Below are 20502 nucleotides of genomic sequence, written 5' to 3'. Positions count from 1 at the left end.
TGAAGGTGTAAGGACTAGCAGATTTCTCCAATGGAAGTACAGTCGTTCAATTCTGAAGGAGTTGCTGCAGCATTTTCATTGAATGAGAATGGAAAAAGGCAATAGTAAACTCAAGTGGCAGAATTGTCCCATCCCACCTGCCATGGGAATCCTAATTTTGGGTGGGGCGGGGGGGGGGGGGGGGGGGGGGGGGTGGTGGGCGGGAAGGCAGATCATGCAAAGGTCCATTGACCTCAGGCAGGATTTAGCAGTCTTGGGATGAGCGCAGCCAAAAAATCAACAAAGGTATCAACTAAACAGAGCCATGATTCGGATCCTAGGCTCTTGTCAGAGATTGCTTTGAGTTAATATTGTTAAAGTAAAGTTTATTTATTAGTCACAAGTAGGCTTACATTAACACTGCAATGAAGCCACTGTGAAATTCCCCTAGACGCCACAGTCCGGCATCTGTTCGGGTCAATGCACCTATCCAGCACATCTTTCAGAATGTGTGAGGAAACCGGAGCACCCGGAGGAAACTCGTGCAGACACGGGGAGAACATGCAAACTCCACACAGACAGTGACCCAAGCCAGGAATCAAACCCAGGCCCATTAACAACTGTGTCACCGCACCACACCATATTGTTGAATGGTGGCTTGCTATGATGAAATCACGGGAGGTATCTGATTTGCTACTTCTGTGTCAGATCAAAGGATGGACCTCGTTTGAGATAATGACCGAGTGGCTTGAGCTCCCTTGAATAGTAGGGTAGACCACTGGTGAGCTGAATTCTTCCAAGATTGACAGCTCAGTAACTATAGCTCTACTCTCACAGTGTTGTACTGAGGGTTGGTTTTAAGTCGGTGAATGAATCGTACAAGCAACGGCCAGAGGGCTGTCTGTGTTTTGTACAGTATGTGAATTCTAGTTTAGAGAAGGAAAGCGTAGCCAGGTTGTGGTTTTGGAAAACTTCAACTTTTAGCGACGTACGGGCAATTTTAATCGAACCTGCCCAGTAAGAAACAGACAAGATCAGGTTGGCAATCCACATGACACTCTGCCCTATATTGTTCTCCATTAAAGTCATCAGGCAGTAACATTGGAAATGGTGTTAAATGGTTGCCCAATCTGATCCTGTCAGACCCTGACTGCAAGTTAGCTTAAAATCACCCCATATATTGACAAAGACAGCAAGTTTATCCTTTTGGTGTGTCGGTAAGTGTACAGAAACATCTATTTTTATTGAGTTGTGTTGTTAACTCGGGTTTTTATTTGCCTTGTGAAAATAAAATGACCCGTTGCTACAAAGCTGCATCTCATTCCGCTCTGTATCTGTTTTGTTGTTTGATAAGCAGGTTATGTGGTGGTGTGTCATGGTACATTCTGGTACTTGGTGGGCAGAGAGTAGGGTGCCCGGTCGCCCTGGGTCTGTTGATCATTTACCCACAACATTAGACAGAAACGGCACTCTCCAGACGATAGAGGATACAAAACCAACATGTGCAAGTGGCTGGCAAACTATATCAAGAATTGTGTATTTTACGGAATTGTCAAACCCCAAAATGTGACAATGCCACTCAGCATTATTTCACGCAGCACACAGTTTGTCATTTATATTTAACGTCCAGTCAGATTGAGGGTGTGGTACTTACCTGTTGACCCTTACGACCGAGTAATCCTGGTAAACCTTCAGGTCCCGGTTTCCCCTTAAACAATGAGGGACAAAAATGCATTCAGACCTTCAGAACATCCTTTTACTGACGCCATGTAATTTCACTGTTAATTACCAAATATCATCCTAACAGATTTTGTCAATAATAATTGATAAATGTGTACCTATCTGATAAGCTTTAAGGGTAGTTTTCAAACTGAATTTAAATATAGCACTGACGAAGAGACATCCAGACTCGAAACGTTGGCTCTATTCTCTCTCCACAGATGCTGTCAGACCTGCTGAGATTTTCCAGCATTTTCTGTTTTTGTTTTGGATTTAAATATAACAGGGTTTACTTAATTTAGATGTTACAGAACAGGAATAAAATTTTGCTATTAGAATCCATAGATTCCCTACAGTCCAGAATGAGGTCATTCTGCCCATCAAGTGTTTCAGAATAGAAATAACATTTTGCTCTTCTGAAATCTATCAGAGTATCTATCAATCTTAAAATTGTTCAGCAGATTCTATGGGCGGTATTTTCCCGTCCCACCCACCACGGGAATTGTGGCAGGCGTGATCATGCAAAGGTCCATTGACTTCGGGTGGGATTTTCCGACCTTGGGATGAGCGCAGCAGGAAAATCCCGCCCTATGTATAAGAATTATGCTGTTCATGTTTTTATCATGGCCATTTGCTGCATTGGACCTGCTGAAACCTATACAGTCTCAGTTAATTTTGAATTAGGCCACTGTGTAGTGCTCATGACAAAAGGCTTCACTATCATCAGATTTAAGACAACTCAGCCCTCTCATATCGCAGCCATTTTACATGCGTCAGCCTGGCATTGAGGTTGGTCCTGCTGTTGACCAGATCACTGGTGAGCACAATTCTCCCCTCGACTTTCACCATCCACCTTCCAGCAGGGATAAAGGCAATTATAGCAACAAGAGGCGAGAAATAACATTTGTCCTCTATAATCCAGGAACAATTGTACAGACCTATCACTGGCTGACCTCAACATGGACAGAATCAAACCTGGGTCCACTTTACACAGGTCCCAAGCATCAACTATGGGCGGCACAGTGGCACAGCGGTTAGCACTGCTGCTTCACAGCTGCAGGGACCTGGGTTTGATTCCCGGCTTGGGTCACTGTCTGTGTGGAATTTGCACATTCTCCTCATGTCTACGTGGGTTTTCTCCGGGTGCTCCGGTTTCCTTCCACACTCCAAAGATGTGCGGGTTAGGTCGATTGGCCATGCTAAAAATTGCCTCTTAGTGTCCTGAGATGCGTAGGTTAGAGGGATTAGCAGGTAAATATGTAGGCATATGGGGTAGGGATTGTGGTCGGTGCAGACTCCATGGGACGAATAGCCTCTTTCTGCACTGTAGGGTTTGTATGTATGATGATTCTGAACCAGAACATTAGGGAGTCATGCACTCTGCACTCAAACTGTCATCAATATTACATGAGGTGGAGATGCCAGCGTTGGATTGGGGTGGGCACAGTAAGAAATCTGACAATACCAGGTTAAAGTCCAACTGGTTTATTTGGAATCACGAGCTTTTGCAGCGTTGCTCCTTCATCAGGTGAGTGGATGAAGGAGCAGTGCTCCAAAAGCTCGTGATTTCAATTAATATTACAAATACATTCTGTTGCTTTGTCAAGCTCCGTTCTTAGCTAACCAGCAAAAGTAAAACTAATCACTAAACTACATAAAGCTCATCTTAGCAACAGGCAACATTTAAATATTCTTCCACATACCTTCTTGCCCTGATCCCCAAGAGGCCCAAAAGGTCCTGAATCTCCTGTTAATCCCTTTAATAAAAGAGACATTTTAGCTTTGGCAATGTAAAATGGCAATTCTTGACAGTTTAAGCAGTGTGCTGTACAGGTAAAAGGTACAATTACCTTTCGTCCTTTCAGACCAAGAAGCCCCTTTTCACCACTTGGTCCTGGAATTCCCTATGGAAGAAAAACAAGACTAAGTTTGACTAATCACAGTGATCTTGCATTTCTTTCCCCCTGAAGCGTAAACATTGAGGGGAGACTTAATAGAGGTGTATAAAATTATGAAAGGCATAGATAGGGTGAACAGTGGGAAGCTTTTCCCCGGGTCGGTGGTGACGTTCACGAGGGGTCATAGGTTCAAGGTGAAGGGGGGGAGGTTTAACACAGATATCAGAAGGACATATTTCACACAGAGGGTCGTGGGGGCCTGGAATGTGTTGCCGGGCAAGGTGGTGGAGGCGGACACACTGGGAACGTTTAAGACTTATCTAGACAGCTATATGAACGGAGTGGGAATGGAGGGATACAAAAGAGTGGTCTAGTTTGGACCAGGGAGCGGCGCGGGCTAATTGTTCCTTGTTTCTCGTTTCAAGGCTTCATTCTATGATCATCTTGCTGGTGCCAGTACAGAGCGAGACTGCGGATAGTTGGGAACCTGTCTCGGGGGTAGGGAATTCATATGGTGTTCGTGGAAGTGGAAATGACGGGTTGGGAAGCATTTTCCGATCAGGGCCATTGTGATCTCCTGGACTCGTTTCGATCGCCTCAGGGGGTTGGAGAGGAATTTTCCAGATTTTTTTTCCCCCATATTGGCCCTGGGGTTGTTCACTCTGGGTTTTCGCCTCTCCCTGGAGATCACATGGTCTGGAATGGGGGGGTGGGGGTGAGTTAATAGGTTGTAATGAACAAAGCATCGTAGCTGTGAGGGACAGCTCGGTGGATAGGATATTGGTATGTAGATAGGCTGGAAAATTGGGCGGGGATCCTGGATTCAGGATTCAATCCTGGACCGGGGAGCGGCGCGGGCTTGGAGGGCCGAAGGGCCTGTTCCTGTGCTGTATTGTTCTTTGTTGTTCCTTAAAACAAAATCGCAAGTTATTTTGTTGTGGGTATAATGACATTGCCCCTGTGGTTTAACATACTGTACTTTTCATGGCCGTAACAGATCTGGAAGTTGAGACAAAGGACGGGGTTTTCTGGCCTTACCTGCTGGTGGGATCGGGACCCCCCCCTCCCTCCCGTGGTGGGTTTCACAGTAGTGGGATGAGCGAGGCACGCAAAATGCTGTAGATGTCGGCGGGGCCGGAAAATCCTGCTAGCAGTCAATGGCAAGCTACCGCCACCAGTGGAAAACCTGCTGCAGGGAGTTGCAGAGGGGCGGGGGAGGATGGGAATAGGAAGAGGGGAAATGGTGGGTGGTGGGGTCAGAATATCTCACCCAAGGTTTGAAATTGTATCCAGGAAGTTTAAGGGACATATTGGTCAACACCATGGGATAACTGCAACCTTTATTAGTGTGTGAAAATAGGGGCAGATGAGAAAGGTCTTCCTTTGAAATGAAACGGGGGTAGGGCCTGGGTAAGATGCACAGTCGGAGAGTCGGTGCAGGCTCGATAGGCCGAATGGCCTCCTTCTGTCTGCACTGTAAGGATTCTTCTATTATATGTGTGTAGCAAAAATGTGTTTCTGAGGAACAGATTTCCAATTCTGTCAGACAGTTCAGCAGTAATCTCCTCCTATGGATGCCACGGAGAGAGTATTAATTTGTTCTCAGAATAGTTTTGTAATGAATGGCAATGGTTGATTCAACAGCAACTCCCACTTAAACCTTTATTTAACTTCGATTTTTCTTTGCCGCATGATATGTGGAACTGTTTTTATTACATTGGAACCTGGTGTTAGAATAGCTATGTTCACATAACAGAAGCTGAAATCAGGTGAATTGACACTATTTTCAGTTTGTGGACATTTGGACAGTAACATGTTCCGAAATATTTTAATTTGTTATCAATGTGAACTGGATGCTTCCCCCAACCTCCCTTTTACCTAAGACAACCGATTATTTTCCACATTCACTTTGTTCTCCTTAAAATTATCATCTCTATCAGAAACCATCCGAGTGAATCAAAACTCGGCAATCACTTTTTGGACTAGATCCTTCTCTGTTGAACCAGGTGGCATATTTGACCAGTCACTCATGTTCCCCATTCCCACACAAGTGAACACAGTAAGAAGTCTCACAACATCAGGTTAAAGTCCAACAGGTTTATTTAGTATCACGAGCTTTCGGAGTGCTGCTCCTTCATCAGGTGAATGGAGTGCTCACCTGATGAAGGGATAGCACTCCGAAAGCTTGTGATACCAAATAAACCTGTTGGACTTTAACCTGGTGTTGTGAGACTTCTTACTGTGCCCACCCCAGTCCAACGCCGGCATCTCCACAACACGAGTGGGGTAATCCAACCTAACTACGCAGATTAGGAATGATAAAACTGCAACTGTGCGGGTTTAATTTTGGATACGGCCTTCTCCACTTACTGAAATAATTGATTCAAATGGTACGCCTTCCTATTTCAATATGGGTAAATGTGTGCGGTGTGCCAAAAGACACATTTTTAATTTGGATGAAGAAGAAACTGGCCAAAAATACATTGCTCCTGTCCATTGTTCCCTGTTGTGACATGAGTAAGAGATACAGAGCTTATGTGAGCAAGTGGAGTTAAAATGCAGAGCAGCCATGATCTAACTGAATGAGTGAGCAGGCTCAAGGGGCCTACTTCAGTTTCTATATTTACCAGCCTCGCGTAGAACAGAATGCAAATGACCAAATCAGTGGGCTGCGTTATTCTTAGCTGGCTTGCTAAAAGTGACTTGCTGATTATTGATACTTTCCTGACTGAACGGCTGAGACTGAAGTCAGAGAATTGGGTATACATGCTTAGCTGTTAATGGAACATATACATACAAACATAGATAATAGAAGTAGGGGCAGGCCATTATTGGGTATTGTTTAGCTGTTAATGTAACATATACATACAAACATAGATAATCGAAGTAGGAATTCAGCCCTTCAAGCCTGCTCCATCATTCATTTTGATCATGGCTGATCCTCAAATTCAATATCCTGATCCTGCCTTCCTCCCATATCCCTTCAGCTCCAAGAGTTATATTTAATTTCCTCTTGAAATCGCACAATATTAGCATATTCACAGTCCCACACCTATCTGGCATGTAGTCTGCCCGATATCTGTGCCACTTTGATGGATAAATATTACCGTGTGGGTGGGATTCGCCAGCCACGCGTATCCCAAGGCGAGAAAATCCCACCCCAGCTCAACGGACTTTTCAATGGTCCGCCCAATTTTCTGTCTCGCCCGCGGGAGAAATCCGGCCTACGTCTGACAATTTTACATAGGGGTGATTTATTTAATTTTTGTCCTTACTACTTGTCTGATATTAAGCTTCACCTGGGCAATACAGAGAGGGGGAAAATAGAATGAATGGAAGGCTACATTCACAGATTCCATAAGGGATGGTGATTCTCGCTACTCAATCTTTCTTTCTGCCATTCACCCAGGTCGATGTTCAGGGTGCAAGGATGAAAATTTACCCCAATGACGCAATGTTAAAAATATACAACTTACAGGAGGTCCAATTGATCCAGGTGGCCCTGTGTGTCCTGTTTGACCTCTTGTGCCCTAAAATAGAGGAATTTAAAACCAGAATTTTCTTTAATCAGGCAAAGACAGGGAAGGTTTAATGGAAAGCCTAAAGGCTAGGATTCTCCAATCTCATTCGCCCCGCCACCGCTGCCAGCAAGACCAGAGAATCTGGCGCTCAGCCAAAGCTCTATTCACTGCAGCGGGGCTGGAGAATCCCAGCTACGGGTAACGACAGAGAATTCCAGCCAATGTATGTGCAGTGAAGCTTGCATTTATGAGATTAAAGCATAATCAATACATTCCTTTTCATTCATTGAATTTCTTTTCATTCATTGGCTAAAAGGGAGTTAAAATCACACTGGACACTCTGGTAAATTAGTGTCTGTACACATCCTCTCATCCTTCTCTTTAATGGTCCTCCATGGCCTTGCCCCTGTCTTTGTAATCTCCTCCAACCCGACAATTAATGTCCTCCTTAAGTTATGCTACCTGAAGAAATCCACAGCATACTGTGCTGTGAAACGGGCTGCACACTACCCATGTTCCATTTAAAAATACAAAAGTTTGAGGTCACGTATCAAACGACTCAAGAACAGCTTCTTCCCTGCTGCCATCAGACTTTTGAATGGATCTATCGAACATTAAGCTGATCTTTCTCTACACCCTATCTGTGACGGTAACATATGTTCTGCACCCTCTCCTTTCTTTTTCCCCTATGTACTCTATGAACGGTATGTTTTGTCTGTATAGTGCACAAGAAACAATACTTTTCACTGTATTCCAATACATGTGACAATAATAAATCAAATCAATTCAATTCAAATAAAGAAATGAAGCCAGTTCATCCCTCTTCACCCGGGTGGGGGGGGGGTTGCGGTGTATGTGTGTGTGTCCCAGTTGGGTCGTAACAAATTGAGTCTTGCATAGGTTACCAAATTATGGTACCTCACCCTGAGGATCGGTCATAATAAAACATACATTCATAACTTTCCACTTTCTGAAAAAAAATACCCATTTTACGACAGGCCAATAAAAATGTTAATCATATGGACCATTTAAGATTCCAATAGCTGATATTGCAAGAACTTGAAACTTCCGTATCATGTGTAAATACGCACTGTGAATAGATCAGAACACCAGAGCTGTTAATCAAGCAATGTTTTCCCTGGACGCAACTGTTTCAACACTCCAATAGATGTCTGGGCTTTCCGACAAGCCTTACTAATCATTCTTGGCTGAGAGTCCTGGCATCTATCAGAGGGTTGAAACTGCTGTTCTCTTGGGAAGAAATTGATTGATTGACAACTCTAACTCTCTGATCTTTCCCAATGGTTATATACACAAGATAATGAGATTTTAATTGTTTGTAATTTCAGCAATTGATACTCTAAAGGGTCTGGATGATTGATACTTTTATTGGCTGCAGTGAAAGGAGTTTATTTTAAGAATTTGTAAAGTTATCAATGAATTAATATGTTTTTAAAGCTTTTTTCCCCCCATAATCCTATTGCCACTGTAGGATTCATTGGCCCTATACAATATGTATGGTGGGTGAATGGGCATGAGTGGCATGGAGGGTACCAGGAGCTATGGAGGTGTATAGTTTGGAATTGAGAGTATAAGGAGCTGTCGGGGTGTAGGTGGGAGGGGGGCATAGCTTGGCATGGTGGGCCTTTCAAAAAGTCCCCTCATCCAGAAAATGGTACATGACCCCCCCTGAGGTGCCTTGAACCATGAGGCTTTTAAAGGGTGGCCCAACTCGATGGAAATTACAGAAGACTAGGGCATTCCTATTCCCTCAATGGAGTTGGCCAGGTTGGGAGTGCAGTGTGCGGGGTCACGACCTGAGCCAGCCTGTCCCTTTAACCTGTCCAGGTGAAACTGGATGGTGTCAGGAATGGAGTCAGGAATCCCGGAATCGGATCCAGGCTGCCATTTTTTCACCTCCATGGAGTTTCCCAAATATCCATCCAAATATCTGGGTATTCATTAATGTGCCTCAGCACGACAAACAGAAAACCATTTCTGTGATTTTTTAAAATTGAATTGATTTAATTTATTATTGTCACATGTATTGGGATACAGTGCAAAGTATTGTTTCTTGCGACCTATACAGACAATACATACTGTTCATAGAGCACATAGGGGAGAAGGAAAGGAGAGGGTGCAGAGTATAGTGTTACGGTCACAGATAGGGTGAAGAGAAAGCTCTGCTTAATATGTGATAGGACCATTCAGGCATTTTCGAAAACAGAAATGTCTACGAAATGTTCTTTAGTGAAACTTAACATGAATCCTGAATAAATAACCAGGGGTTCAAAAGGCCCAATTTACCTTTAAACCTTTCTTCCCTCTTAATCCTCTTGATCCTGTTTTTCCTCGCCTCCCCTAAAAGACAGAATATTCCTGGAATGGCATCATTTTATCACATGCTTAAAAAAAGGAATTGTAATCTATTGATAAATAGAAGCAGTCTTCAAATGGCTTTTGGATACAGACCACCCTTCCTGGTTTTCCTGTATTTCCTGGAGTTCCATCAATCCCATTGTCACCCTTAAAAATAAAAATATAATGTTAATTCCAATTGCTGATGTGAAAGGTTACGTTCGGATGTCGAGGCTAGTTTTATACTCTTATTATTTTTTACTTGTGGTGTTTAAAACAATACATACTAAGATTTATTTTTATTTATCAGTGAGACAAGTAGGCTCACATTAACATTGCAATGAAGTTACTGTGAAAATCCCCTAGTCGCCACACTCCGGCGCCTGTTCGGGTACACTGAGGGAGAATTTAGCATGGCCAACGCACCTAACATTTTTCTGACTGTGGGAGGAAACCGGAGCACCCGGAGGAAACCCACGCAGACACAGGGAGAATGTGCAAACTCCACACAGACAGTGACTCAAGGCCAGAATTGAACCTGGATCCCTGATGATGTGAGACAGCAGTGCTAATCACTGTGCCACCCTATTGATTGGATAATGTATTTTTTTCCACATTTTTCTACCTCATGAATAAGGCAGTCTTTTTCAACGGTGGAAGGAACAGCACATCACACATGTCTCGCACAGATCTCACAACCTATGTAAATACTCAGTCAAGAGGAGACACAAAGAACAAAGAAAATTACAGCACAGGAACAGGCCCTTCGGCCTCCAAGCCTGCACCGACCATTGCCCGACTTAACTAAAACCCCCTACCCCTCCGAGGACCATATCCCTCTAATCCCATCCTATTCATGTACTTGTCAAGACGCCCCTTAAAAGTCACCACCGTATCCGCTTCCACTACCTCTCCCGGCAACGAGTTCCAGGCACCCACTACTCTCTGTGTAAAAAATCTGCCTCGTACATCTCCTTTAAACCTTGCCCCTCACACCTTAAACCTATGTCCCCTAGTAATTGACTCTTCCGTCCTGGGAAAAAGCTTCTGACTATCCATTCTGCCCATGCCTCTCATAATCTTGTAGACTTCTATCAGGTCTCCCCTCAACCTCCGTCGCTCCAGTGAGAACAAACCAAGTTTCTCCAACCTCTCCTCAAAGCTAATACCCTCCATATCAGGCAACATCCTGATAAATCTTTTCTGTACCCTCTCCAAAGCCTCCACATCCTTCTGGTAGTCCTCCTGTCTCAAAGAATCCTCTCCAATAATTTCCCTATCACTGACGTAAGGCTCACTGGCCTGTAATTACCTGGATTATTCTTGCTACCCTTCTTAAACAAAGGAAAAACACTGGCTAATCTCCACTCCTCTGGGACCTCCCCTGTAGCCAGTGAGGATACAAAGATTTCTTTCAAGGCCCCAACAATTTCCTCATCTGTACACATCTGTAGCGGAGTGAGACATTCAAGCTCCCAACTTCTTTGGGTTTTGTGGAATAGTGGGACTGTTGTTGGATGGAGGTGCTGGGAGAAGTGGTGGTGGAAACCGTTCATATCAAGTCGTAGTCCTGTTTGAATGTGCCAGCTTTTCCACGAGGGAAAGGTGAATGGCAGACATAGCTTTCTTGCTGTTGTAGGAAAAGGAGGCCAGACTGGCAGGATGACGCTATGAGTGCTATTAGCACTGCTGCCTCAATTCTATTCTCAGGATACTGTCTGTGTGGAGTCTGCACATGGGTTTTCTCTGGGTGGTCTGGTTTCCTCCCACAGTCCGAAAGACCTGCTCATTAAGTGCATTGGCCATGCGCAATTTTGGGAAGTCAAATCATCTTCTCCAGGCTGATGCATGGCATTGTAAGGTATGTATGTGTGAGTGCATAAGGAGTTTTGCCTTGTACACCTTTGCTGAATTCATCTTTCAAAAGCACCCATCAGCTGAAAGACTGAAAATTCCACAACCTTTGATGAAGAGCGAAACTAAAGAAAGTAATTTGAGCTGCTCAGTAACCGATCAGAGAAATTTTGAGGACTCCCCCTTTGGGTTACCTCAGATTTAATTACATTCCTTTCGCTTGTGTTCACTTTTAATGGGGGCATTTGGTGCCCTGCCATCTGGCAAGGCCAAGCCCGGGGTTAGTCCACAGGGAAAGTGAAATTCTATAAATTATGAAGCACAGAGAGAGCACAGGCTTTTATGAGCCTTTTGCCGAAAAATACATTGTAATGCATGTGAAACTGAATCAGCACCAACTCTTATAAACTTGCTCATTCCTTCGTCAGTTCACTGGCTTATGAAGGAGCTGGGAGAAGACAACATCACCTCAGAAGGCTTATGAACATGAAAGGTCTCCATTCTCAGCACTGATTAATGTATTCAGTAGTTCAACTTTGCAATCACCTTTGCTCCTTTGATCCCCATTCCGCCTTCAGAACCTTGTTGACCTCTTGAACCCTAAAGGTGCAAACAATTCACATGAACCACTTAAGATGTTTTTGAATAGCGATTACATGTCTTGCAATTTTATTTTTCAAAACAGTAACATTTACCATTCTGCCTGGCTGGCCAACATCACCTGGAAGTCCTTGCTCTCCAAGAGGTCCCTAATGTTAAAGTAACACATTTCAAATATAAAAATTAATAATAGCGGGAGGAGCGGTTTTCTAAAATAAAATATCAATACATTTAAGTCACAAAGAGATGTCATCTTATTCCCCACCCCTGTTCAGCCATCCGTAGGCGAAGAACCTCAACATTATTACTCACCTCCACTCCTGGCTTCCCCATTGGGCCTCTTTCTCCAGCTGGTCCATCTGGTCCCTGAAGAGATACATTCCATTATTTAAGCATGGCAGATTTTGTTGCCTGAATTATTGAAACTGAGTTAACAGTACCATTTAAGGGGAAATTAGATTTTTAAAGAAGCAAGGGAGAAAGAAGGTTGATGGGGTTAGATGACGAGGAACATAAAAACCTAGATGGCCTAGTGGTATTATTGCTAGACTATTAATCCAGAAACTCAGCTAATGTTCTAGGAACCTGGGTTCGAATGCCACCATGGCAGATGGTGATATTTGAATTCAATAAAAAATATCTGGAATTAAGAATCTACTGATGAGCACAAAACCTTTGTTGATTATCAGAAAAACCCAGCTGGTTCACTAGTGTCCTTTAGGAAAGGAAATCTACCATCCTTACCTGGTCTGGCCCACATGTGACTCCAGAGCCACAGCAATGTGGTTGATTCTCAACTGCCCCCCAAGGGCAACTAGGGATGGGCAATAAATGTTGGCCAGTCATTGACGTCCATGTCTCACGAATAGAAAAATCAACAAGTTGGGCTGAATGGTCTCTTTCTGTGTTGTGCATTCCATATAATTCTACACAAATATTTTTGCTTAAGGACTGTTCTTTGCAAAATATTTAGTATCAAATTGATTGAAGATGTGGTCAAAGGACATGAACACACCAGAATTACTTTTGTAGTCCATTATGCTCTTCCCATGTCCATAGACGCACAAAGCAGACAGAGCAAATTCTCACGACTGATTTCTGTAGCTTGTTTTCATGGAACAGGTTGCTAGCCTGAGGCTATAGCTTGTGGGAAGCAACTCCCCATCAAGAATAGCTGAGCAGGAGCCTCTCCCACTTGTATCTTTTGCCATTGGTATGTTAGAAGGATCTGTAGGTTGACAATCAACCTTTTCGCTCATGTTGTGAACATACCTTCAGTTGTCATCAAGTCCTGGAGTGGGACTTGAACCCAGAGCTTCTGGCTGATAGGTGGAGATACTACACTGCACCACTCCACAGAATCTGCCAATCAGGCTCTTTGCTCAAGCAAGTATATATTAATTAGCAAAGAAGTACCATAAAATAATTGCATTTATTCTTAAAATCTGTCATTGTTAGTTTAAGTTAGGAAGGCTTTAAAGTTTAAAGTTAAAGTTTTAAAGTTTATTTATTAGTATCACAAGTAGGCTTACATTAACACCGCAATGAAGTCACTGTGAAAATCCCCTAGTTGCCACACTCTGACGTCTGTTCGGCTTCACTGAGGGAGAATTTAGCATAGCCAATGCACCTAACCTGCACGTCTTTTGGACTGTGGGAGGAAACCGGAGCACCCGGAGGAAACCCACGCAGACATGGGGAGAACGTGCAGACCCCGCAGAAACAGTGACCCAAGCTGGGAATCGAACCCGGGTCCCTGGGGCTGTGAGGCAGCAGTACTAACCACCGTGCCACCATGAAGGACATCCAAGGCCATGGAGAGGGTGTGGCAGAGATTTATTAAGATGGATAAAGGATGAGGCTTTAGGTAGGAGAAACTAGAAAATCTGGTTTGTTTCAGAAAATAAGTACAGGAGAAGTATCAAATGTCTTCACAAAGCAAATCCTGAAAAACTCTTTCAACCAGTTCAATATCTAAAGTGCATCAATTTAGAATCATCATTAAAAAAGTGAAGGGAATTTTAAGAGTTTTTTAAAATAATCTCACAGTTAGGGGGAAATAGCAACCCTGGCAGCTGGGTGAATTTGGGAAGTTAAGGAATTAGAAATTCAGAATCCCCACCCCAAGTCACCCACCTCCGACTTAAACTGACGAGGGATGGGGGTGGCAGGAGGGTGGGAATCAAACTGCTCCTAGGAGGCAGATTGTAAATTTAAATATTCTAATGAGGCTGGGAGCCTCATATTCTTGAACCCGTTTAAATTAACATCCCCATTGACCTGTGTCCATAACATCTTTCTTAATCACTCCTCAGCTCCTTTTCACTGAACTTCTGTTCTGCCCAACCCCTCTCTTCAGGGGCAGCACGGTGGCACAGTGGTTAGTGTTGCTGCCTCACAGCGCCAGGGACCCGAGTTTGATTCCCGGCTTGGGTGACTGTCTGTGTAGAGGTTGCACATTCTCCCCGTGCCTGCGTGGGTTTCCTCCAGATGCTCCGGTTTCCTCCCACAGTCCAAATGTGTGCGGGTTAGGTGGATTGGCCATGCTAAATTGCCCCTTAGTATCAGGGGGATTAGTTAGGGTAAATGCATGGGATTATGGGAATAGGGCCTGGGTGGGACTGTGATCGGTGCAGACTCAATGGGCCGAATGGCCTCCTTTTGCACTGTAGAATTCTATGATTCTATGAACTATATCATTCAGTTCATTTCTATCCTCTTCCGTTCTGAAGAGTCATACAGACCCGAAACATTAACTCTGTTCCTCTCTCCACAGATGCTGTCTGACCAGCTGGGTTTATCTGGCATTTTCTGTTTTAGTTTCAGATTTCCAGCATCCGCAGCATTTTACTTCTTTTCATATTTAATACAGGCTAGCTAGGTACTTTAAACTTCAGGAAACTCGGCAGTTACAGAAATGCAAGAACTTTTGGCGCCAGGAAATGTGTACTTGCTGGATACTCCTGTTATTGACACACATCACATCTCCACCCCGTGATCCTTACAATCTCACATCCGCTAAGGACTGACTAGCATGAGCCTGAGCCTCCGACCTTCCCTGAAAGGCTCCCTGACCTCCCCACCCATTGAAACCTCCAACCACCCTCTCCCGAATCCCTGGCCTCTGACCTCCCTCTCCCTAACCCCATCAACTCACCCCCCCCCCCCACTCCCACTGGCATACCAACTCCCTCATACCTCACCGTAAAGCCTTATAATTACAAAGAACAAAGAAAGTTACAGCACAGAAACAGGCCCTTTGGCCCTCCAAGCCTGCACCGACCATGCTGCCCGGCTGAACTAAAACCCCCTAACCCTTCCAGGGACCATATCCCTCTATTCCCATCCTATTCATGTATTTGTCAAGACGCCCCTTAAAAGTCACTATCGTATCTGCTTCCACTACCTCCCCCGGCAGCGAGTTCCAGGCACTCACCAAGTGTTAAAAACTTGCCTCATACATCTCATTTAAACCTTGCCCCTCACACCTTAAACCTATGCCCCCTAGTAATTGACTCTTCCACCCTGGGTAAAAGCTTCTGACTATCCACTCTGTCCATGCCCCTCATAACCTTGTAGACTTCTATTGAGTCGCCTCAAACTCCATCGTTCCAGTGAGAACAAATCAAGTTTCTCCAACCTCTCCTCATAGCTAATGCCCTCCATACGAGGCAACATCCTGGTAAATCTTTTCTGTACCCTCTCCAAAGCCTCCACATCCTTCTGGTTGTGTGGTGACCAGAATTGAACACTATATTCCAAGTGAGGCCTAACTAAGGTTCTATAAAGCTGCAACATAATTTGCCAATTTTTAAACTCAATGCCTCGGCCGATGAAGGCAAGCATGCCATATGCCTTCTTGACTACCTTCTCCACCTGCGTTGCCACTTTCAGTGACATGTGTACCTGTACACCCAGATCCCTCTGCCTATCAATATTCTTAAGGGTTCACCACTTACTATATATTTCCCATTTGTATTAGACCTTCCAAAATGCATTACCTCACATTTGTCTGGATTATACTCCATCTGCTATCTCTCCATCTCTCCGCCCAAGTCTCCAACCAATATATATCATGCTGTATCCTCTGACGATCCTCATCGCTATCCACAAATCCACCAACATTTGTGTCGTCCGCAAACTTACGAATCAAACCAGTTACATTTTCCTCTAAATCATTTATATATATTGCAAACAGCAAAGGTTCCAGCGCTGATCCCTGAGGAACGCCACTTGTCACAGCCCTCCATTCAGAAACGCACCCTTCCACTGCTACCCTCTGTCTTCTATGACCGAGCCAGTTCTGTATTCATCTTGCCAGCTCACCTCTGATCCCATGCGACTTCACCTTCTGCACCAGTCTGCCATGAGGGACCTTGTCAAAGGCCTTACTGAAGTCCATGTAGACAACATCCCTGCCCTACCCTCATCAATCATCTTCGTCACTTCCTCGAAAAACCCAATCAAGTTAGTGAGACACGACCTCCCCTTCACAAAACCATGTTGCCTCTCACTAATACGTCCTTTGATTTCCAAGTGGAAGTAAATCCTGTCTCGAAGAATCCTCTCCAATAATTTCCCTTCCACTGACGTAAGGCTCACCGGCCTGTAATTACCTGGATTATTCTTGCTACCCTTCTTAAACAAAGGAACAACATTGGCTATTCTCCAATCCTCTGGGACTTCCCCTGTAGCCAGTGAGGATACAAAGATTTCTCCCAAGGCCCCTGTAATTTCCTCCCTTGCCACTCTCAGTAATTTTGGGGTATATCCCATCAGGCCGTGGGGACTTATCTACCTTAATGTTTCTCAAGAACCCCAATACCTTCTCCTTTTTGATCACGTTCAAGTTTATTCTAAAATATGCTAATCAGGCTCATGCTCTTCCTGGGCATGAACCTGATCATAGAAACCCCACAGTACAGAAGGAGGCCATTCGGCCCATTGAGTCTGCACCAACCACAATCCCAGCCAAGCCCTACTCCCGTAACCCCACATATTTACCCTGTTCATCCGCCTGACACGAAGGTCAATTTAGCATGGCCAATCAACCTAACTTGCACGTCTTTGGACTGTAGGAGGAAACTGGAGCACTCAGAGGAAACCCATGCAGACACGGGGAGAATGTGCAAAGTCCACACAGACAGTGACCCAAGGCCAGAAATCAAATCTGGGTCCCTTATGCTGTGAGGCAGCAGTGCTAACCACTGTGCCACCGTGCCAATGGAAAGGGGTGGGGGTTTGGGGGGCGGGGGGGGGGGCGGGGGGCGGAGGGGGCGGGTGGTAGAAAGATCACAAACTAAAATTTCGCTTGCGCAAATCCCATTTTGGGCCTCTAACGAGACTTAGCAGCCATTGCGGGATTTGTGCCCATGGTTAGCATGGCCGTTTGATCATGGCCATTGTGAATCTACAGAATCCAATTCAACCCCAAAAGAATGGACCTTCGCTCCATTTCTAAGTGTGTTTAACCAAAGTAATAAAGTTCTGAAATCAAGTGAACATTTTGCTATCACTGCAATAATTTCCATTCTGCCCTGCAGTGAAGCAAACAACTTACCATGGATCCTGGATCTCCGCCAAGGCCCATTTCACCCTTCATTCCCTGAAGTCCAATTTCACCTTTGGGTCCCGTTACACCTTTGCTTCCTATAAGACCCACGTGCCCCTGTATTAGATAACATTTACTCAACACATTTGTAAGAAGTTGAAGGGAAGCAATCAACATGCACCAGTATATAAAACAACATTCATTTCCCATGACGTTTTTTTGGCTTGCAATTCAAACATCAGCTGCGTTCCCAACGGCTGATTGAAAACCAAGCCCTAAATGTTTGAAAAGAAAATGGGGTCCACATTAAGTCAAAAGTTTCACTTTAAAATAGTTGACTATATAATTGGCCCTGTAATTGGTAGGATACAAGTTTCAGAATGAAATAATTTAACTCCACTGGTCCATTGGTTACAACATTTCAAAATTCCCTGTTTGCAGAAATGAATCCAGTGGATTGGAAAAATGCAAATATAACGGACTTATTCAAAAAGGGAGGGAGGCAAAATGTAGGAAACTATGGGCCAATTAGTTTGTTGGGAAATTGTTAGAATCCATTATAAAGGAAGTGATAACAGGATATTTAGAAAGTCAAAATGCAATCCATCAGAGTCAGCATGGTTTTATGAAGGATAAACCATGTTTGACTAGTTTGATAGATTTCTTCAAAGATGTAACAAAGTGGATAATGGGGATCCTGTAGACGTAATATATCTGGATTTCCAGATCAGGCGTCACACAAAAGGTTAATACGCAAGATTTGTTCACATGGGATATGGGGTATTTTATTCAAATCACAGAATCATAGAATCCCTACAGTGCACAAGGAGGCCATTTGGACCATCGAGTCTGCACCAACCACAATCCCACCCAGACCCTATCCCCGTAATCCCACGTATTTACCCTGCTGATACCCCTGGCACTGAGGGTCAATTTATCATGGCCGATCTGCCTAATCAGCTTGGATGGAGGATTGCCCAACAAACAGAAAGCAGAGAGTTGGGATAAATGGGTCTTTTCTGGTTGGCAAGGTGTAACTAATGGGGTGCCACAGGGTTCAGTCCTCAGGCCCCAACTACTTATGATCTATATTAATGACTTGGATACAAGGACAGTAGGTACCATTGCCACATTTACAGGTGACACTAAAATAGGTGGGATAGTAAGTAGCAAAAATGAAATAAGGAATTTACAAATGGATATGGATAGGTTAAGTGAATGGGACAAAAAGTGGTAGATTTTAACATGGATAAGTGTGTGTTTATCCATTTTGGAAGAAAAAAGTGCAATGGCAAATTATTATCTAAATGGAGAGAATCTTTGTAGTTTTTCAGTGCAGAGGGATCTGGGTGTCCTTGTGCATGAATCGCAGAAAACTGGTACGCAGGTGCAGCAGGTAATAAGGAAGGCAAATGGAAACTTGGCATTTATTGCTGAAGGAATAGAGTATAAAAGTATTGAAGTGTTGCTGCTACTGTACAAAACATTAGTGAGACTGCACTTAGAATGTTGTGTACAGTTTTGGTCCCCTTACTGGAGGACGGATGTAGTTGCATTGGAGGCAGTTCAGATGAGGTTCACTAGATTGATTCCAGAGATGAGGGGTTTGATTTATGAAGAGAGATTGAGGAGTTTAGGCCTATGCTCCCTCAAGTTTAGAAGAATGAGAGGAGATCTAATTGAGATATATATGATGATAAAGGGGATTGACAAAGTAGAGGATGCTTCCTCTTGTGGGGAAATCCAGAACAAGGAGGTCATAGCTTTAGGATAAGGGATAGCACATTTAAAACAGAGATGAGGAGAAATTACTTCTCTCAAAGGGTTGAGAGTCTGAAATTCGTTGCCCCAGAGTGTGGTGATTGTCGGGACATCGAGTAAATTTAAGGAAGAGGTGGACAGATTTTTAATTCGGAAGGATTTGAAGGGCGATGGTGAACGGGCAGGAAAGAAGAGTTGAGGCACAGATGAGATCAGCCATGATTGTATTAAATGGTGGCGCATGCTCGAGGGGTTGAATTGCCAACCTCTGCTCCAAGTTCTTATGATACTTATGCTGCAAAAAGGAATTAGAGAGTAAGAATTCGCCTTTGTTTTGCCTGTTGTATGGGTACAATGATGTCCAATTAGGAGATCGACATTCTGCATCTCAAGTAGAGCTCATCAAACCGGAAAGCGGGTCAGGTCATTTTTCAGGTGTCTGGCTCAATTGGCCAAACAGGCATTAGGCCCCATTCGTATGTTAATGAGCACCTATTATCTGTTTTAGGACCTCATGGGAAATTTGCACTGCCTTGAGCACTGTAGGCATTGAGTCTGCTCTTCTGAGGGCTTTCAGTGAAGGATGCCCATCAAAAAGTCATTTTCTTTCAAATTTATGTGGGTCTGGAAGAAACAGGAGGGCGGCTCCTGGTTCCATTGCACTCCTGACCCACGACTGTCCCCCACAATTGGTCCCTCTCCCGCTCACCCCACCCGCTGTCCTTACCCAAGGGCATGCAGCCTAAAATTCAGTTTCACGGATGGCTGAGCTGCCAATCTCGAGGAAATGAGGGACAATTTTAGATTGAACCCGGGCTGCTTGCTGTTGATAGTCCAGCACCACCCAGAATGATCAAAAGCCGATATCATTGACATCAGTTTGACTGGAGCTCCATTTGTACAAGACTCGTTTGGCCATTATTGGTCATTCTCAAGTTTCACTTTTTCCCTTCAATTCTGAGGCCAAAATTGGCATCGTCATCCCCACGTGTTTTACTGACAACCAGTTTTGAAAACTCAAATAAGAAAAATTCCCATCTTTGTCAACTGTTTAAGCTTAGATGACTTTCTTAACAACAGTAAATACTTACAATGGGTCCAGGATCTCCGCAATCTCCTATTTCTCCTTTCTCACCAGGTAATCCCTAGTAATTTTGTTTTTTAAAAAAAAGGCTTTAGACAATTGACATATTTTGAGTTACTTGGTTTATTTTGAAAAAAAAATTCACTTCATAAAGCGTGAACAAACATTGAACAAGCC

The sequence above is a fragment of the Mustelus asterias genome, chromosome 13 (assembly GCF_964213995.1).
Source record: "Mustelus asterias chromosome 13, sMusAst1.hap1.1, whole genome shotgun sequence".
In the NCBI taxonomy this organism is placed as follows: Eukaryota; Metazoa; Chordata; class Chondrichthyes; order Carcharhiniformes; family Triakidae; genus Mustelus; species Mustelus asterias.
This window is presented reverse-complemented; position numbering follows the sequence as displayed.